Below are 19,891 nucleotides of genomic sequence, written 5' to 3'. Positions count from 1 at the left end.
CTGGAGCGGCAGAGGGAGAGAGAGAACCTTGAGCAGGCTCCACACACACAGCCCAATGCTGGGCTTGATCTTGCTGGGCTTGATATCAGGACCCTGAGATCATGACTTGAGCTGAAATCAAGAGTCTGACGCTTAACCCACTGAGCCCCCCAGGCGCCCCTCTAAAGTGCTTTTAAAGTCGTTAGAGGGAAAAACTGAATAAAACACAAATATCATTCTTGCTGAGCAGGAGCTTCTTTGCAATGTGAATTAATCCTTTCAAATTTAAAGATCTGTTTATCTAATAATCTTTTCTTAGGATTAACATCTTAAAATTTTTCGGGGCGCCTGGGTGGCTCAGTCCATTAAGCATCTGCCTTCGGCTCCCGTTATGATCTCAGAGTCCTGGGACTGAGCCCTGAGTTGGGCTCCCTGCTCAGCGAGGAGTCTGCTTCTCCCTCTCCCTCTGCCCCTTCCCTCAGCTCATGCTCTTTCTCTCTCAAATAAATAAATAAAATCTTTAAAAAAACTATTAATAAATTTTTTCTGATTATAATGGATGCTCAGGTAAAAATGTGGGGGGAAAAAAAGCCTAAAAAGTATAACAAAGGAAATACAAGAAATACATATATGGCCCAATAAATCAGAGATATTTACATTTTGTTGAACCTTTTCCTCCAGATTTGTGTTGACTTTTCTGTTTTGTTTTAATTCTGTTTATTTTAAACTTTTAATAATAATGTACACAGTCACAGTATAAAAACACAAATAATAAAAAAGTACTTGAAATAAAATGAGAAAGTCTCTTTTTACTTCACCCAACCCTCCTATGCTGTCCAGAGTAAACACCATTTCCAGTTTCAAGTGCAACCAACCAGACCTGTACTTTTGCATTTAGGCATATTTGTCCATGGATACATTTTCAAATGTAATACATACAATATTTTAATATATGGATACATATGTCTGCATTATATTTTTTATACTTAACATATTGAGAGGATTTTCCTACATAATGAAAAACAATGTTCTTCATATAGTTGTTTCATAATTCATTAAGTCATGACATCTTGGTAGCATAATTTATTTAATTGTTTTAAAGTTATAATTAACATTGCCATGGACATCTAGTACACATGTCTTTTCATATTTGATTATCTCTCTAAAACAGATTAATAAATTAAAATAGATATATCTAAAGATATAAACTCTTTCATGACTCGTGATATAAATATTAGTTTCCCTCTATTATAATAAATGACACCCCCAAATGCATATGTATGTCTTTAAGATTTCTTGATCTTATAAGTGTAGAAGTCAGAACAGAGAAGGAAATTCCTTATTTATCCTCCATTCTGAGAGTCTGTCTACCAGAAAGCAACCGGAGTTAGGAATGTCCTAGAACGGTGGTTCCCAAACTTTTCATTGCAGTCAGTTGGGCAATCATTAAAAACACTGATACTTGGCTTCCACCCACCAAATATTTTGGTTTAACTGCGATGCGTGCAACCTGGGCATTGGGATTTTTTATTTTTTAATTTTTTAACACTGGGCTTGAACTCACGACGCTGAGATTGAGACCTGAGCTGAGATCAAGAGTTGGACGCTTAACCGACTAAATCACCCAGGCAGCCCTGGGCATTGGGATTTTTAAAAGCTCTCCAGGTGATTCTAATGTGCAGTAGTTTAGGAGCCATTGCCATGGAGCATTTAGCCTTTGGAAAATACCCAGACACATGTAATGAACAGGTCAAATGAAGGTCAGTGGGAAGATGTCTATGCTTGCTATTCAGAAGGAAGATTACTTCTTCTGATATTGAAAACATTGCTGATAGTACTCAATACTCTTAGTCACTTTGACTTTCAAATAAAATAAATCCAACTAGAAAAATAGGATCAACCTAACCTAATACCGTAATACTCTCAAGCATTAGATTTGTAAAAGCATCTTTCCCCAGTGACTCCTGGAGTGTTTGGAACAAAGCTTTCCCTTTTTGCAAATTGATTTTTGTCCTGGTGGTGCTGTTTGCTTGTTTAAGCATTAATGACTTGATTTGGAAAGAAATAGCTTCCTGTATGGCCTGGATTAAGAAAAGCCATCTTTACTCCTGCCAGAAATTGTGTACAAATGCTAGCGTGTAAACAGTGCATCCTGTGACTTTTTTTTACAGTCAAACAAGTAAGGTGACACACATGGCTTAAGGGCTAACAGAAACATGAGAGCTGTAATGCAGAGTTATAGTCGGAAGTGCTAAATTTCCCCTGGGACCGCGAGGAAAGCTTCCTGTTCTTTGTAGATTGGCCTATTATTGGAATACATTTGCCCACAGTTAATCCTCAAAGTAATTAAATGGAAGGAAGTGATTAAATCACCAAGAAAAAAGTGACTGATGCATCTGAGGAATTCAGGCATAGTAAGATTTTCATTATTGTAAGTTAGGGATACACATTATTGAAGGAGGCATCTTCCAGTTAACCTAGGCTGCTATTGATTATCTGTGTGTGTGTATGTTTAAGCAAACTGTATTGAAATATAGAATAAATCTCTAATTTGACTAAGAGCAGGAATTTTTAAAATCACAGAGTCTTTGGTAGAATTATGGCAGATATAAATTTTATGTAGTATTCCCATCAGCTTATTTAAGCAGGGTTATATTATCTCCCCAATTTCTACAAACAAACAAAAAATGTTTAATTGATCTGAGCTGAGATTGGAACTCAGAGATCCTAAAACCTCTTTAATAAATGTTAGTTTTCCTATGCCACTTCCATTTCTAATGGGCTCAGGAAACTTTGTTGTTAATCTTACTATTTTCTTTTTGGGCAAGTCACCTAACCTTTCTGAATTTCAGTAAAATAAAGGATTGTGCTGTATGATCTTTAGGTTCCTTCTGGTTCTAAGAAGCTATAGATCCAATAAAAACATAGAAAAACACAACCAGAAATTTCGAGATACCATCAAAATAAATATGAGTGGAAAATAAAAGATGCATAATGGAATATTTTACATACATATCTGTAACCCTTACAAAATAAGATTATATGTTCTTCCAGAACTTTGTCCTATGAGCAGGAATACAAAGCAATATGAACTAGAATCTTGTGAAGATATCTGTTTTCCCATGCTTCTCTGCATTTTTAAATGATTTCATGCATTGAAAATGCATTATATTTTCAGGATTTAATGCATTTAAATGAGGTAGTTCTAAACAGCAACCAAAAATTGTCCTTTTAAAGTAATGGTCTGTATTTATAAATAACTTTAAGACAGATGCACAAAATTAGATAATGAGTCTTGTCTTGGTAGCAAGAAGAAAATAAAGTGCCTGCTCTTTGGAGATAGAGTGCATTAACTCTTTTAGGCCATCTGTGTATTGTTAGCAACTTCTCTCCTTTAATGCTCTGAAAAAGTGGAATAGTATTCCTAGTGTAAAATGATCTGATTGTCCCATGGGTGGCCCAGTCATTCTGGCTGAGTTAAATATCGGGGTAGCTTGTTGCACACTTGATTTGGCCATAATGATTGGTGAGATGTGAGTGGACAGAATTATTTGACTATAATACTGTTAGCTTTGTATGCATGTATTTAATTTTAATAATTTTTTTTTGTATTAACTTTTTTTTTTCCATTTTTTAAATTATGTTCAGTTAGCCAATATATAGTACATCATAGTTTTTGATGTAGTGTTCAACAATTCATAAATATTAACTGAGCTCCCATTATGTTCCATATTACACACCAAGGACACAAAGATCTGTGACCTTAAATCTTCATTCTTTAGTGACTAATGGTCAAGAGGCAGGTTGGGGCACAAAAGAAATATATAAACTATAACACAATGTTATATTCTCCTAGGATTAAAAATAAATTGCTCTGGGGCAATAGAGGAAGAGGAAATTAATTAAAAAAAATTTTTTTTTAAGTTTTATTTTTTTAAGAAGAAACTAATTTTGACTGAAGTTATTAGATGGGATAAAGTTGTGGACAATTTCACAAAAAATATACTTAAAATAAACTTAAGAACATGAAGATGTAGTATCAGGAGTTTTAATCGTCATTGATGAGCAAAGGCAAAGGCATGGTGTAAACATACATGGCATGTAAGGGTGAGCAGTGCAAAGTCCTGGACCATAGACAGAACTGATGAATGTGATGAATAATGGAGTAGATTGAGACAGGAAAGCATGTTGGAGCCAGACTTTGAAGGATCTTGACTTTATTGCTAGAGGAAGTTGTTGAAAAGTGTTAGAGAGGAGTGTGCATGGCTACTATTAGCTCCCCTAAGTATTACACAAAGGAGATTAGATAAGGCAAGAACTGGCTGATTTTCAAGCAGAGATGGAAGGAAATAGAGAAAACCAGAGGGACTCCCTCAGGCAGCTGCAGTCAGTTGGTGGGTTGGCTGGTGATTGCCTCAGCTGTGAAGGCTGAGTTGACTAGATATCTCTATCCTTGCCTTTCATTCTCAAGAAGACTACTAGATTGGGGCTTTTCAGAGCATGGTGGTCTTAGGGTTCCAAGAGGGAGAGAGGAAGTGACAGGGATTCTTGACACCTTGTTTGAAAGTAGTGCTACATTGTTTCTCCTGCATTTTATTGGCCAAAGCAAATCAGATAGCAAGTCAGACCAGATTCGGGGAAAAGAAATAGACCCCCTTTCTGCTGAGAGGAGCTTCAAAGAATCTGTGATTATTTTTTAATCTCCTACAAACTCCTAAAAAAGTGCCTGGAATATAGTAAGTGCTCAATAAATAGTTGTTGAATGCATACATGAATGGAGAGAAAGTTGTATGGAGCTCTGAAAAAAAAGGATAAAATATTGGCACAGCTGTGATTGAGAGTAGGGAAGGGAACCAATCATGGGTAAGTAAAAGAATTGCTGAGCAGCACTGACAGTCCAGCTGAGCTTGAAAATTATAAATTTGTTTTAGAGCCAATTTTCTCCAACTGCATTTGGTAGCTTGGGAGCAAGCCCACAGAAACAGATGGTTGGGTTGATCCAGGTTAGGGACTGGCACTCTGCAAACTAGCAGTAGTGAGAGATCAAGGCTACCCAACTTGGTTCTGTGCCTCCACAGCTCTCTGCTCACTCAGGGACTGGTCACTAGCAGTCCATAGAATTCTTTGCACCTTAAATGTCCTTACTTAGTTGGTCCATTATCTGACGCCAACCCTCCACTATGGATTCCAAAGTAATTCAATTGAAGCTGTGACTTATGTGATTCAGACCCAGAGTAAAGCACAGATACACATATACACACACCCAAAATGAAGAATTCCATTTATTTCCTTGGAAGGTCTAAATGGGATCCAATTTTTTAATTCTTTTTTTCTTTCCTTGGCAATTCTCATATACTTCTGGAGCCTCATATTTCCAACTTCCACCCCTCTGTCAGTCCAGCCCTGAGGGGGAGCTGTCCTGTTCATACTCATATTACTTTCCTCCAGCTCTTGACGGAGTCGATGAATTCCTTTCCTTCTCTTGGCCGACTAGGCCTTCCCTTTCATTCTGCACATACAAGTCCAGGAACAGATCTCCTCGCAGAGTCAGACTTGTTTCCAAAGGTGGAGACGAAGGTGAGAAGAAGGAATGTGAGGGGAATTTGAGCAGATAACCACGGGCAGCTAAGAGTGCTAACAACTGTAACAACATCCATATTATTTTTTTTCTAGGTTTTTACCTGCCAGACTAATTTTACCTTGCTTCATTATACTTGATATTTTGGACCCATTCTTACTTCCCTGCTCTTCCTTGTTCAAGATGAGTCACCAATTTCCCTTTAGTTACGTGGCTCACAGTCCGTATCTCTTTTGCCCAGGGCTCCTAGCCTAAGTCAAACCCCTGCCTCCATCCATCCTCCCCAATTCCTAATCAGCAGCCCCATAGAGGGGGAAAACAAGTAAACTGGCGAATCAAGAGTCTGGTGCTTGGATACAACACACTGAATCAGAGGCGGTCAGGGAATTAGAAGCTTAAATGATTTCTCAGTGTGATAGCAGAGTTGCCTAAGATGATGGTTGGAGACTATAGGAAGAGAAGAACTATAAACCAAGTTCCAGTATCCTCAAAGAATGCAGTGAGGTACGCTGGATATTAGTAGATGGCAGATGGCATGGGTAAGAGAGCAATCTCAATAGATGAAGGGTTTCAAGGAAGCAACAAAGGTGATGGAACAAGGCATGGTGACAGCTAAGGGAAAGGAGAATGTGCATTTAGCTTCCTTGCTATGAGATGCCAAGAGGATACACAGGAGAAGCGCCCCCCATGGAAGGATCAGAGGGAAGTGATGGAAGATGTAAAAAAGTTAAGTTGAAGGCGAGCCAATATTTTGGATAAAAGATTTTCCCCTTAATTTTTAAGTTGCTATGGCTCATAGCCCACTACAGCACTCCTCAGCTATTTCTGAGGAGAGTCCGGGAAATCTTGGAGCCAGTACTTCTAGTCTGTAGATTTTGGGATAACAGTAAGTGGATATAGTATGAAAGAAAGTTACTAAGAAAGTTACCGTGTCAGGCATTTTGTGACTCCACATGGAATCTTACAGTATGTAATCCCTTAGTTCATTCTTTTATTAAAGAATTATTGACCAGGAACAGAACTGGATGCTGGGTATATATGGAGGAATAAAATGGGATCCCTCCCATTAAGCAATTTGTGGATCTCATTATGGTAAAAGGCAAACAGGTAATTAAAAATAAGTTGTAAGTCATATGATAGAGGTAAGCGTAGGGTACTATGGGAACACAGAGGGGGGTCGTCTAACCAGAGTTGGGAGCATGAGATGGGGTCAAAGAGGACTGCAAAAGACTGCAAAGGAAGGAGACATTCAAGTTTGAAGGGTGTGTGTGCAGGGGGAGGATGGAGGTCAAGGACAAGAGGGAACACATTAGTCAAATTAACTGTACTTCAACTCTACTTCATCCTGAGTAGTCATAGCCTAAATATTTGAATCAAGTCTAACTGAATCTTTGGTGTGACAAGATTTTCCATTCTTGACTTTCGTAAGGGAGGTGGAGCCAAGCCCAAGCTCACATTTTGGCACCTAATGCTGTGTAAACTGTACCGCTCCCTGAGACGACCCTCTCCAAGGCCGGGACACTTGTGCTAAGGAGTTGATTTGATCACAGCACAGCTTGAAGGAAACCAGTATCAACATACCTCTCTTTGGGCAGGCACAAATAGCTTTTTCATTTTCTTTATTTGAAAGAATCTTGTGTCTTAAATCTCAAGATCAGCCAGATTGAGAATTGCCTGATTAATGTGTGAATTATTAAAAAGTCTGACAAACACAAACACAGAAACACCTCTCTATTTTAGTACTAAGCACACATAGGCAGCAAATAATAGCGGTATTGTTTAGTAGCCATTTTGAGGCAAAATGCAGAGCACCAGCGGAAGCTTGGCTGGTTATGATGCTCTGGTCAATCTGGATTGCTAAGAAGGTAATTTACATGACTTCCACAAGTATTACTGAAACTGCAAGACTGTTCTCCTATTTAAACTTCCAGAATGCATTGTGTTGCTTGCAGTGGGCACTGTGCTTGTGTTAGGTTATTTATGGCTCCTGAAAATAGAGAACAGGAGATAGCAAACCTTTTATCTGATGTTCACTATAATTTGGACAATTGCACAGTAGTTTCAGTTCTTGGTCTATACCATTTGGTGGGACACTAGAGTTGCATTTGTGACATCACAACTACCTAAAAAGAATGGAGAGGGAAAATGGGTAAGAATTTGATAAGGAGATAGTTTTTTAGTTGTTAGGATTTTCCTATTTAAAGGTAAAGATACAACATTCAACGTTAGAAAGAAAGCATTTTATCTTCCACAGGCTTGATTAGGTGGAGAGGAGAGAATTCTAGTTGAAACTGACAGGCAGAGAGGCAAGGAATTTTAATGAAAAGACTATGTACTTTAATCTTAAGCAGATATGAGTCAAGACAGTTTTGCCCACTAGAAACTGTTGCAGTAATCATTTCCTCTGGGACTTAAAAAAATAACTATTGACATTAATTGCTCTTTGAGTAGCTACAAAAGAGTGCCAGCTTCTTAGAAGAGCTATAATATTGTTAAGCAAGAAAGAAGCTATAATATATCTTATAGGTTTCACTAAAATCTGTAGTAATTATTCCATCAGCCAATCAATTTTTAGTGAGCACCTACTGTGTGCTTTCTTGTTAAGAGGATAGAGCTATGAATAAGAAGGATAAAGTATTTATTCTCATGGAAATCTGAGTTCAGCAGAAAGAGAAAGAGCACTCCAATAATGAATTAATTATGATTATGAATATGTACCACAAAGGAAAAGTACTGAGCGGTAGGGGAATGTGCAATAGGATAAAGGAATATTAGGGGGAGTGGGAAGGGTGTGAAGTTAAAGCACCCAAGTAAAGATGTTTGCACACGTAAAGGGCCTGGGGTAGGAAGGTATTTAGCTCTTCAAAAGATTGAATGAAGGCTTGTCTGGCTGGAGAAAAGAAAACATGGAGGAGAGTGGCACAAGTTAAGTTTGGAGACAGAGGGAGGGGCTAAATTGTGCTGGGCATCATGGACTTGACAGAAAGAGAAGGAGAGTCTTTGAGAGGCCTTAAGTAGGGGAACCATGCAATAAACAATACAGCTTAATGGAATTTTAATAAAGCACACTATTGTTGATTATGGAAGTAATTTTCTTTTAGTTTTTTTTCCTACTGAAAACATACTTTTTCAATTTAATTTTTATTCTAATTTGTTTTGCAGATAGTAAAAAAGATAATTTGTATGTAATAGAAAGACCACATTCTTCTTAGCTAGAAGTCACTGTGATGGCTATGAATTTATAAATAGCAAATCTTCTGCTGGATTTGGTTATCTGTCATGTTGGGATTTAGAAGTGGCAGATCCCTTATCAGTGACCAAATACCAAATATCAGAAATAGAGCCAGAGCAATTTTTAATTAAGAAAGTGGTATGTAGCCGTGATGAAACTGAAGTGAATTATTAAAGCATGCCTGCAAATGCCTACAACCCCTCCCCCAAAAATATGTATCACAAATTTTTCAGTTCTAAAGTAAAATTTCTTTTTTTAAAGATTTATTTATTTATTTATTTGAGACAGAGAGAATGAGAGAGAGAGAGCACATGAGAGGGGGGAGGGTCAGAGGCAGAAGCAGGCTCCCTGCCGAGCAGGGAGCCCGATGCGGGACTCGATCCAGGGACTCCAGGATCATGACCTGAGCCGAAGGCAGTCGCTTAACCAACTGAGCCACCCAGGCGCCCTAAAGTAAAATTTCTAAAGGATGATGGTGCTACATGAATGCCTTACTCAGTTCAATGCAGGTGAGGACTCAATGCTATTGAATAGAGAGGTCCTAAAGAAAGGGGCTTCCTATTTAATTACACACTGGCAGCCCAACTCTAATATATATAAAAGGCTCTCTGAGATTTTTTGTCCCAGCTGGTAGTAACCCCAAGTCCAGATTTTCTAGGACAGTTTTGTTATAAATGATCTTTTGCATGCTAGGTTTACTGATGCATTTTAGACAACCACACGACTCACTCTTGTTTTAATTTCCTCTCTTCGTTTTCCACCTCATCCTGAACCCCTGAACTCAAGTCCCTATAATCCCAATTCACAAATTAAGTGTCTAATACAATTTGTGTCTGGTTTTTTTCTGTGTTTGAAAATGACTCTTGCCTTAGTCTCTTAGTCCTTCTAAGCTTAGCTATACAAATTCATGAATGGCTAAGATGGGTTTAAGGGATCAAAAATATCAAAAAGATGAAGACCAGCTCATTGGTGGATAGCATTTCATTCCTGGTTTTCTTATTACTCCTGGTTAAATGTCAATTATGCCGTGAACCCTAATTTGGGATTGCAAAAGAAGGGGGAAAAGCTATTAATCTATGTTTCATTTTGTGATGGTCCAGGGAAGAAATGTCATTCATGAGGAGCAATAGGCCGGACAATTCCTAAAGCATTAAAAAGGAAATGATGATGATAGTGATAAAATAGGTACCATTTTAGAAAACTTATTTTGTACCACCCCTGTGCTCAGTGCTTTACAGACATCTCATTTGATCTTCTCAACAACTGTGTAAGGTTGTGTTAGTATTTATTCTTACGCTGGAGATGAAGAAACTGAGGCTTAGAGTGGTTAAAACAACTTTTCTAAAGTGATTCCATTGTAAGTGAAGAATCAGAATTCCATTCCTGTCTAGTCTGACTCCAGAGTCTATACTGTGAACAGCTACCTATCAAGAGGATTAACAGGTGAGCTGATCTATGGCCAAGAAATGTCCTTGGAGGTTCCATCAGTGTCTGTACTCTGTGGGGCATCTTACCCATTCTACCCTACCCTATTGCATCATTCTCTGTCCTCTGTTACTGAAGCTGAGCTTTCTTTCTATGGTTTGAAAAAACACAGTGGTTTACAATAGTTTCCTTGGCAGGGCCTGTGGCTTTAGAGCTGTAGTGAACAGAGTATGCAAATAAAACATGGAACCTCCTACTGAGACACAAGTTCAAGCACTGCTGCTGCAGAGATCCAACAAAGTGAAATAAATCCCGGCTCTGGCAAGAAATAGCCTGGACATGTAGGGAAGCAGCTTGTCAACAAAGCTCTTGGGCGGACATAGATGGGGAAGCTCTGTGCCAGCACCCATCCCTCCCAATGGCAGTCATCAGTCACCCCTTTGGTAGCGTATAAAGAAAGGATTTGTATGCATCAGAGGTCACTGCCAGGAACCGGTATTGTATTCAACATGAACAACATAGATCCTAAGTGTTATTTCTATAAGGAACAGGAACTTTACTACAGTTCTGGTGTCAGGATTTATTGTTAAGTAAACTGATGTCTGTGAAGTGCCTCTCAGTGCTTGAACAAGTCAGGATCTCCATCCCACCAAACAACGATGGTAAAAGGTAATTTCTTAAGACCAAAAGCTCCTGATTCCAAAGTAAGACTACACCTGTGAATGCATGCAGTAGAATATGAGATAACCAAAATACCAGTTCCTTTCTCTTCTCAATAGCTCAGGAAGTACATAAGCAGTGATTCCAGGGTTTGGAGAGAACTTCTGGCTGAACTTTTTGTTTAGTTGGCTTCTACCCTTCCCCCTACTACCAGAAAATTTAAACGTAACAACCTGCTTTTGCCTGAATGACCCAGGTAACAACCTACTTTAGCTTGAACTGCTTAGCCATTTCAGCTAAAAATGGCTTATTTCCATGAGTCACCTGGATAATTGCTTTACTCTGCTGGCCCACTTAGCGGGATGGGCCAGGAGGTGTTAAGTGCAGGTGTCAGTGAGGACCTCATTGTTTTCAACTCTACAGAGAGCACTGTGGCAGTTCTTTAGTGCCTGGAGAAGTCCATCTTAGATTCACTTTCGGCCCCTGAAATTCCTTTTAGGTGGTTCATCGATGTCATGTGACAAAAAAGCCCCCTTCTATCTTTGTAGAACACTTTTCGTGTGTGTGTGTGTGTGTGTGTGTGTCTGTGGTTTTGAAGAGGCAATAAATCAGCAAGTACTTCTTAAATATTTCCTGGCCCAGCACTGTTGAAGATAAAAAGGGAGAAAAAGACAAGATTTCTTCCTCAAGATGTGGCTGCTTAGGGGGACTGGTCCATATGAACCATTAGAAAGTGCTTAGGCATCTACTGTTGACCTGTTGGAAGTATAATCAGAACTAGAAAAGGACAAATTGGAGTTGGAGAAGGACAAAGTGGTTGGAGAAATCCTCCAGAGGGCTTAGTTTTGATTCCTGGAGGTATAGCTAGATTTGTCTTTTTCTTTTTTTCTTTTGCAAATGTATTATATTGTTTACTTTTACAAAATGCAGCCTCTTACCCCAGGCTGGTACCACTGAAGAGAGCTGTCGGTCTTATTTAGAGGGTAACTCAGAGTTCATGGTTCTACAAAGGAAAGGGAGCAGACAGCTTTGGCTATAAAAATACTTGAGGTATTTAGAAAAAAAAATCCACTATACAGTTTACTTTTATGACTGAGTTTCTTAGATGCTTGTAAGAACACAATAAATAGAAACATATACAGAAAAAGAAAAAAAAAAACAACAAACCCTGCTTTGTGGAGAATGGTCAATGTTGAAAAACAAAATCTTACATGATTTTTCTTGAAAATTCATTCATATATAAAAAAGGTACTTCATGACCTAGCTTCAATTTAAAATTTCAATTGCTATAATTTGTTGTCATGAAATAACAAACCAAAACAATGCTATATTTTCTGTTTTTTGATCCCCCCCCGCCCCGCCCCCCCCCCCCCCCCCAGGATTTAAAAATTAAGTGGTGGGACGAAGTTTTTTTCTTTTCTTTTTTTTTTTTAAATAGAGATTTGAACTTTGATGTAAGAGCCTGCTATTTTGATGCTTACACGGTTTAAATTCTCTGGCATGGAACTTTTAGACTTGAGATAAATGTCATGAACATGATTTTGAAGGTCAGGCTGGTGAACCACCGAAAATGTCTGACAGCTCCAAACGGGAATATTTACATCTGGCTCATGGCATCGTGCTCTCTGCTGTGATGAAGTCAGGTTGAATAAGTGGAACAGTGGGAACTGAACCTCGACAGAACTTGGCATTTGACCCCAGAGGCCTCTTTTTATCCTCTATCCTCTCCTGCCTCCCACCATGTGGGAAGAACAACCATAAAAATCTACTGGCTTTCTGTAGAAACACTTGGCCTGGTTTCCATGTAATACCTGTTAAACATGAATCAGCCCAAAATTAACTTTGGGGACAGCAGGATATTTCTGACCTTGCGCATTCAAATATGAAATGCACTAGAATATATGATGAACCAGACGTCTTGGTAAATGGGTTGTTCTATTTAGTTGGATTTCTGGTTATTTAAGAGTGAATTCTATGAGTATATTTTATTTTAATCTTTGTTACTGAATAGGCATTCTGAAATGTATTAGTCAGCTTTCTTGTCATTGGAGGTATGGTTATCGAATGCCACTTGAACCTTCTTGAAGGTTTTAATCTTACAATGTCCTTGGATCATCATCCCAAACCTCAGTAATCTAAAAATACTAGCATGAATGCAGAAGGAGAAAAGAACTAGTTGTTGAAGGGTAGGATTGAAGCAAATTGGATGATAGGACATGGGCAGGAAACAGTTTAGTTAACTGGGATTATATTTCAGGGTAATTTTCTGATAACTGGTCACAAAGCGTTCAATAATGTACCCTGTAACCATTTAAGCTAGATTTTAATAGAAAACCCTAAAGAATTTATCTTAGTTTTGCATGAGATCGCCTCTTTAGAAAGAGTAGAATAAATTCTTTTCTGTTCCTAAAGTCATTTTGATAAAAGGAAAACATGTGCACACTAGGTGAAAAGAGTCCAGAAAATGATTATGAAATCATCTTAGTGTGGTATCTGGGGCATACATGGCAATTTCCTAAAAGTAGAAAATGCCACCATTTTTTAAAGCCACATTTTGTTGGATGAAGGCAGAAAAGATTAAGGAATCTGAAGTCTGAGTTACCCTCTTGTCATTAACCTTTGGTTTGTAGGTTGAAAGAAGCATTAAAATAAACAAAGCTGCTGAACTGTGCTCTCTTAGCAGAAAGAAATGGGTAGTGTGAGGGAAAAGCAAAATAGATGCAGGGCACTCTTAAGAGATTACTTGTAAATCCAGATATATGTCAGATTATTAGAATAATTAAACTTTTAGTGAATTAGGGAGAGAAAAAAGGAAGGTTCTGTCTGTATTTCTTGAAGCATGGCATATAACTCTATGCACAGTGTGAAATGCCATTTAGCAAGGGGCCCAGAAGTGTCTACCATGAATGAACACTGATAAGGAATGTAATTTTTTCCTTAAATTGAAATACCTATCTGTGTTCTCTGTAACACAACCATTCCTTTGGTCTGCTAATTGTAGGAAACAGCCCTATCTCCTCTGAACAGCATGCTTTCTTTAAGAACACTGAGAAGCATTTGAAGCTACTAGGATTTAAGGCATTCTTTACCTAAGTCAAGTGCAGATTGGCAATATGGAGTTCATACAGAGATAAAAAACTCGAAGGATAAAGAGAAATAGTGTGTCAGAGGGGTCAGAACACTGATGTTGGAAACAGACAGACCTGAGATTAAAAATCAGGTTTGCCACTTTCTCACTGTATGACCTTGGGCCAGTTACATAGTTTTAGTGAATTACAGTTTCCTTCCCACATAAAATGGGGTTAATGGAAATTGTTGTAATGACTAAATTATGTGTATATCATTATCTGTATAGTTGCATCTCTACATATTTTTAAATAACTGGTATAGTAGAAGTGCCTTAATTTCTCTTAATTTATTTTTATATGTGTTCTTCTCAATTGAGGTAAAATTGACAAATAAAATTGCAAGATATTTAAAGTTTACAATGTGACGATTTGATATACATGTGCATTGTGGAAAGATTTCCCCCACTAAGCTTCTTAACATATCCATCCTTTCATATATTTACTTTTTTTTGGGTGAGAACATTTATGTTCCACTGTTTTAGCAAATATCAATTATACAGTACAGTGTATAGTCACCACCATGTTATACATTAGATCCTTAGGCCTTACTCATCTTATAACTGAAAATTTGTACCCTTTTACAACCTCTCCCTATTTCTCCCACCTTCAGCCCCTGACAATCATTTTTCTACTCTGTTTCTATGAGTTTGATTTCTTTTTTTTTTTTTTTTTTAAGATTCTACATATAAGTGATACCATGTAGTATTTGTCTTCTTGTCTGGCTTATTTCACTTAGCATAATGCCCTCCAGATTCATCCATGTTGTTGCAAATGGTAGGATTTCCTTCCTTTTTTCTCTTTGAGATAATGGTTTTGTTTCTTCTGGATTATTTATCTTAATTTTAAGATTATAGGTTATAACACTCTTATACAGTTGTGAGAACCAAGTTCTCAGAAGACTATGTGATCTGGCAAAGGTATATTGATAAAGTGACATTCATTCACTCAGTTACTGATTGACCCATCAGTCCATGAATATAGCACATGCTTGCTGAGATTGCTATAGCTTCAAGGATAGATAGAAGCCAGACTTAATCAACACCTTCTCACTCCCAGTCTAATGCATTTTTTTTACTGCATTCTCAATAATAAAAATTTTCTAAAGGCGGGGAAAAAAGAAGAAGAAATTTAGAATTTTTAGAAGAATTTAATTAGGAATAAAAGGTGAAGAATTTTCTTTTAGAAAAACATATTCTGATAAGCAAGGAGCTAATCAGAACAGCTACTTGCTGAGAAAGCTTAATTTGGATAAAAAGCTCTGAGACTATAAGACATGAAGTAAAAAAAAAAATGTGAATATAAAAATAGCAATCAGGTTGTAGTCACAAAAGTTTAGGAAGATTAAACCTTATATATATGGTAGTCCAGAAAAGATGCTACAATTTGTGTTCAGGTCATAAATACTGATTAAATTTGCCCATGTAAGTGGTGTTCTATGAGTGGTGGTGGTGGTGATGGGGCAAGGGACACAGTGGTAATAAGAAGTGTAGAAGGAGTAGCAAGAGCAGAGCAGATACAGATTGTGACTTGGAGGTGTTTATTATCTAGTTGGGATAATAAAACATTTACAAAAGTAAATCGAGAACATTTCCAAAGCAGCTGGTTAAGTACAAATTGATAAAGCATTAGGTATAAAGGAGGTTGATAATCTGAGAGGTAATAAGCATTAACTCTGACCAGTCCATCTGTCCATTGTCCATTTTGTGCTAGGAAAATCACTGTGAGTTCTGGATTTCAATCGACCCATTTACAAATGGGTGAGAGGTGGCCATGTTGATAAAACATGGGTTTTAAGTTATCACTTAAAAAGTTATCACTTTTATGGGTTGAGAAATACCTTTCAAGATACTACTTTGAAGTTCTACCATTACCATCTGTCTATTTTCTTTCCTCCACCTTCAGTTCCCAACAGAGAGGCAGGCACATACACATGTATGCACACACACACCCCGCATTCGAATATTATGTGATGACAGAAATGAACAACCTTATGTGGGGCGCCTGGGTGGCTCAGTTGGTTAAGCGACTGCCTTCGGCTCAGGTCATGATCCTGGAGTCCCGGGCTCGAGTCCCACATCGGGCTCCCTGCTCAGCGGGGGGTCTGCTTCCCCCCTCTTCCCTCTCATGCTCTCTGTCTCTCATTCTCTCTCTCTCAAATACATAAATAAAATCTTTAAAAAAAAAAAGAAATGAACAACCTTATGAACCAATATATGAGTTACTACAACTTTTATGTTGAATCCCAATGGGAATTACAGATTCCTCAATTTCCCTTTGATTCTCTGTTTTGCCACCACATATAGATAAGCTAAGATCTCCTGGTGAGGAGTTGACAATATGTAGCAAAACAGGAGGGAAGGAACCCTGATAAAGAATGTTCTAATATTAGTTTCATTAAAGAGCTGAGTTGATTAGTGGTAATGATGAGACTGAACTCTTGTAGATAAAATACAGCCCTCCGAGCCATATTTATCCATTCTTTTAAACATTCAACAAATATAGATTCGCATATCCAAATCCCATTTTGCATTATAAGCTGGTGGTTAGGATTAGCAAAACACTTGTGGAGAGACACCTGCCACAATGAGTGGAAATGTGAATTGCTCAGAACAATTTCCTTTTGAGATTGCCAGTTCTACTTTGAGCCTAGACTTATTAACACAAACATCCAAGCTGTACCTTGGAGGCCCCTTGAGGTTTACCTGTCGGCAGCTATTCATTAGTTACTTAGTCATGAACTGGTAACATGTCAGGCATATAGAAGAAAGGGAGGTGCTTTCCTATTTACAAAAGCAAACTCTCTGTTCAATTCAAAGGTATGAGAGCTATTTCTCTTAGACTATTTCCTTTGAAATAGTCAAGGAACAGGTGGGTTATCGATGTTAAAAACTAATTGTATGTGTGTGTGTGTGTCAGTGTGCATGTGTGTCTAATTATTTTTCCCATCATTTCTTACTTTCTCAGAAACCCTCTCTCACTTCCCCCTACTCCAGTATCTCCACACCACTTTCTCTGAAATAGAACCATAGACAGACCCATAAGCCCTCACCATTTTTTCACCCCTCTCAAAACCTGATCATTCTCAAGCCTGAATTGAGTAACCATTTATGTTAGATGTTTTACTACCTAGCTCTGTAACTTGGGAATATCATTCAACTTCTTTTTCCCTTGGTTTTCTTGTTTGTTGACGGGAGAAGATTAGATAACTTATAAGCAGGTTCCACACTCTCTGCCTGTGCAAAATGAGGAATTTTAAATTCATTAAACTTATTTTAATGTGCCATAAACAATGTGGGAATGGGCAGCTAAGAGAGTGCCCGTTGATGTACTGTGTCCAACATAATATGTCCCTTGGCCTGTCATCACTGTAGCTGATGGGTAAAGAGCAGATACTCAATTTCTTTTACACATTCCTTTGGTCTTCAACCCTGGCTATCTAGAAATGTGGTCAGCATGGACTGTCTTAATTGCAGACTGTCTTAAATTTGGAGAATCTAAGTCACCCTGTGGGCAGTGGAGTGAGAAGGATTGTTCTTCCAATGGTTTTCATCTGTGAGTTCGGATGTACAAACGTTATCATTAAAATTGTCATAGACTATTTTAATGTGTCTTCTAACAATATTGTAGTGGATGATGATGACTTTGAAACTTGTCCAAAGTCACACAGCTGGTAACTGTAAGACCCAGCACTGGTCCTTAGAGCTCTGATGTTGACACTTTCTGAAGTCTTCTATGACCTCATCATGGAAGTCATCACTCTTCTCTGTGTTCTCAAAGTATTTAATTTTTACTGCTAGCACAGCACTTATGACATTACACTGATTTTTGCATGAGGATGACTGGTACATGGTACTTGCTCAAAAAATAGTTTGTCAATTGAATATCTGAATGCCTATATATGCGTCTGCCTATGCTAAGGGGCTGTGAGCTCCTTAAAGAATGGACTGGATCTTACATGTTGTTATTTCTAGGTATTCAAACTGCCTGCTACTTGGATGGTACTCAACAAATATTTGTTGCATTGAACTAGATTCTTAGCAAAAGAGTTCCAGCTTGTTTGGATCTCATCGCCCCTTATTACAACCTTCCCTTTATTTCAAGGTCCTTTCTACTTCTCCCTTCTTCTTCCACATTTCCTCTCTTTATCTTCCTTTGCTTTTTTCTACCGTCTCATTTTAATGACATATATATATATGTGTGTGTGTATGTGTGTATATATATATTTTTTTTTTCTTCCCCCCATAGCTCTTCTATTTGCTTGTTATCTTGAGGGGTTGGTGAAAATGCCCATAGACAAATCTCACTGTAGCAAGTTATGAAGTTGCTATGAAGTGAGGTAAGGCAAGTTTTATGCCAGACTCACCCATTTTGTGTATGTATAGTGTTGTTTAGGAGGCAAGGGGCATTGTGCTTACAAACTTGGACTGAAGTGCGGAAGATAATGGTTGACTCCTTAAACCTTCAATATTTAATTCCTGGCTGAGAAGGCAACATTCACAGGAAACATTCAAAACACCAGATGCTGTTTGTTAGTGATTCGACATTAATGCCCATGACTAAGGTACAAGCATTTCACAGTCCAGGTTGCCTTCAGACCCATTTTGTATGAATAGGCCCCATGGACAGTTGTAGCTATTTTTTACCTAGTGGGATTTTACTTGATTATGCCTAAAAGTCCAATTATTGTTTTATTGGGACTAAAGGAGCCTGAATTTGTTAATGAACAGTTCTGCCCCATCATTGTGCAATTGAATATAGTGCCATGGCATGGATCTCAAACTTGCAGTGAATCTCAAAAATTGTGTAAGGGCTATGCTTCTCTCGGCTTGTCTGGTTTCTTCTCCAGTGCTTAAAACCAGAATTGGTATTTTTCATTTCTCTCTCCCCTGGCCTCAGTCAGTTCTCCTAAAGGCATTAATTTATTGGTTTTCAAATTACAAATCCACGTGGAGTTTTGTCTCACTTATCTTCAGCTTATCTGCTCTCTTTTCCTATCCTCTTCTTCTTTGGACTGCTCCACCAAATACGAAAAATGTTCATCTTAGCAGACCCTTTCTTATTACTAGGTCCCAGCTTCTATTTCTTTCTCCTTAAATATCGAATGCCATTTCATAGCTGCATCAATTTAGCAGCTCTGTGACACTCTATATTAGAAGGATCTTCTGGAAAGAAAAAGCATATAAGCTACATACTAATTCTAAAAATAAGCATTTTAATCTTACATAATTTTTACTGCAATGGCTTCTGTATTATCTAAGATCACTAACCATAATTGACTTTCAGTTCTTCCTGTCTTCTCTAATTCATCACATGAGCTTGTGCTGGAGTGATTAACTCATTCACTTTCTGGATTCCAATAGCGGACTTGTTATGATATTGGAAGATTTTGGATTTCGATGGTTCATAAATGTATATCAAGAATCTTAACAATTGACAAGATGGGATCTATGTAGTTAATGACCTACTTAGGCCATAAATTCTCTTACCCATTTTCAAATCTTTTGGAAGCATTAATTTTAATAGAAATTTCTTTGCATAGAACTGAAAAATGTTTGACTTGGAAGGGGCCTCAGAAATAACCTACTCTTAGTTCTTTGCTTTATTGATAAGAGCCTGAGTGGAAGAATTATATATTTTAAAGTCATCTAGTGGCTTAGTAGAAGAACCACAGTGAGTCTCAATTTTGGCTACACGTTGGAGTCATCTGGAAAGCTTAAAAAAAGCTCATGTTTGAGCCCTACCTTGGAGAATTAATTAAAGTAAATTAAATTAATTAATTAATTTATTTTAGTGAGAGAGAGAGCATGCACATGAATGCGGGGGAAGAGGCAGAGGGAGAGAGAGAGAGAGAGAGGCTCAATCTCACCACCCTGAAATCATGACCTGAGC

The sequence above is a fragment of the Mirounga angustirostris genome, unplaced genomic scaffold, assembly GCF_029215605.1.
Source record: "Mirounga angustirostris isolate CCGP_5_RB_7025 unplaced genomic scaffold, mMirAng1.0.hap1 SCAF_5, whole genome shotgun sequence".
NCBI lineage: Eukaryota > Metazoa > Chordata > Mammalia > Carnivora > Phocidae > Mirounga > Mirounga angustirostris.
Note: the sequence above shows the minus strand (reverse complement) of the source record.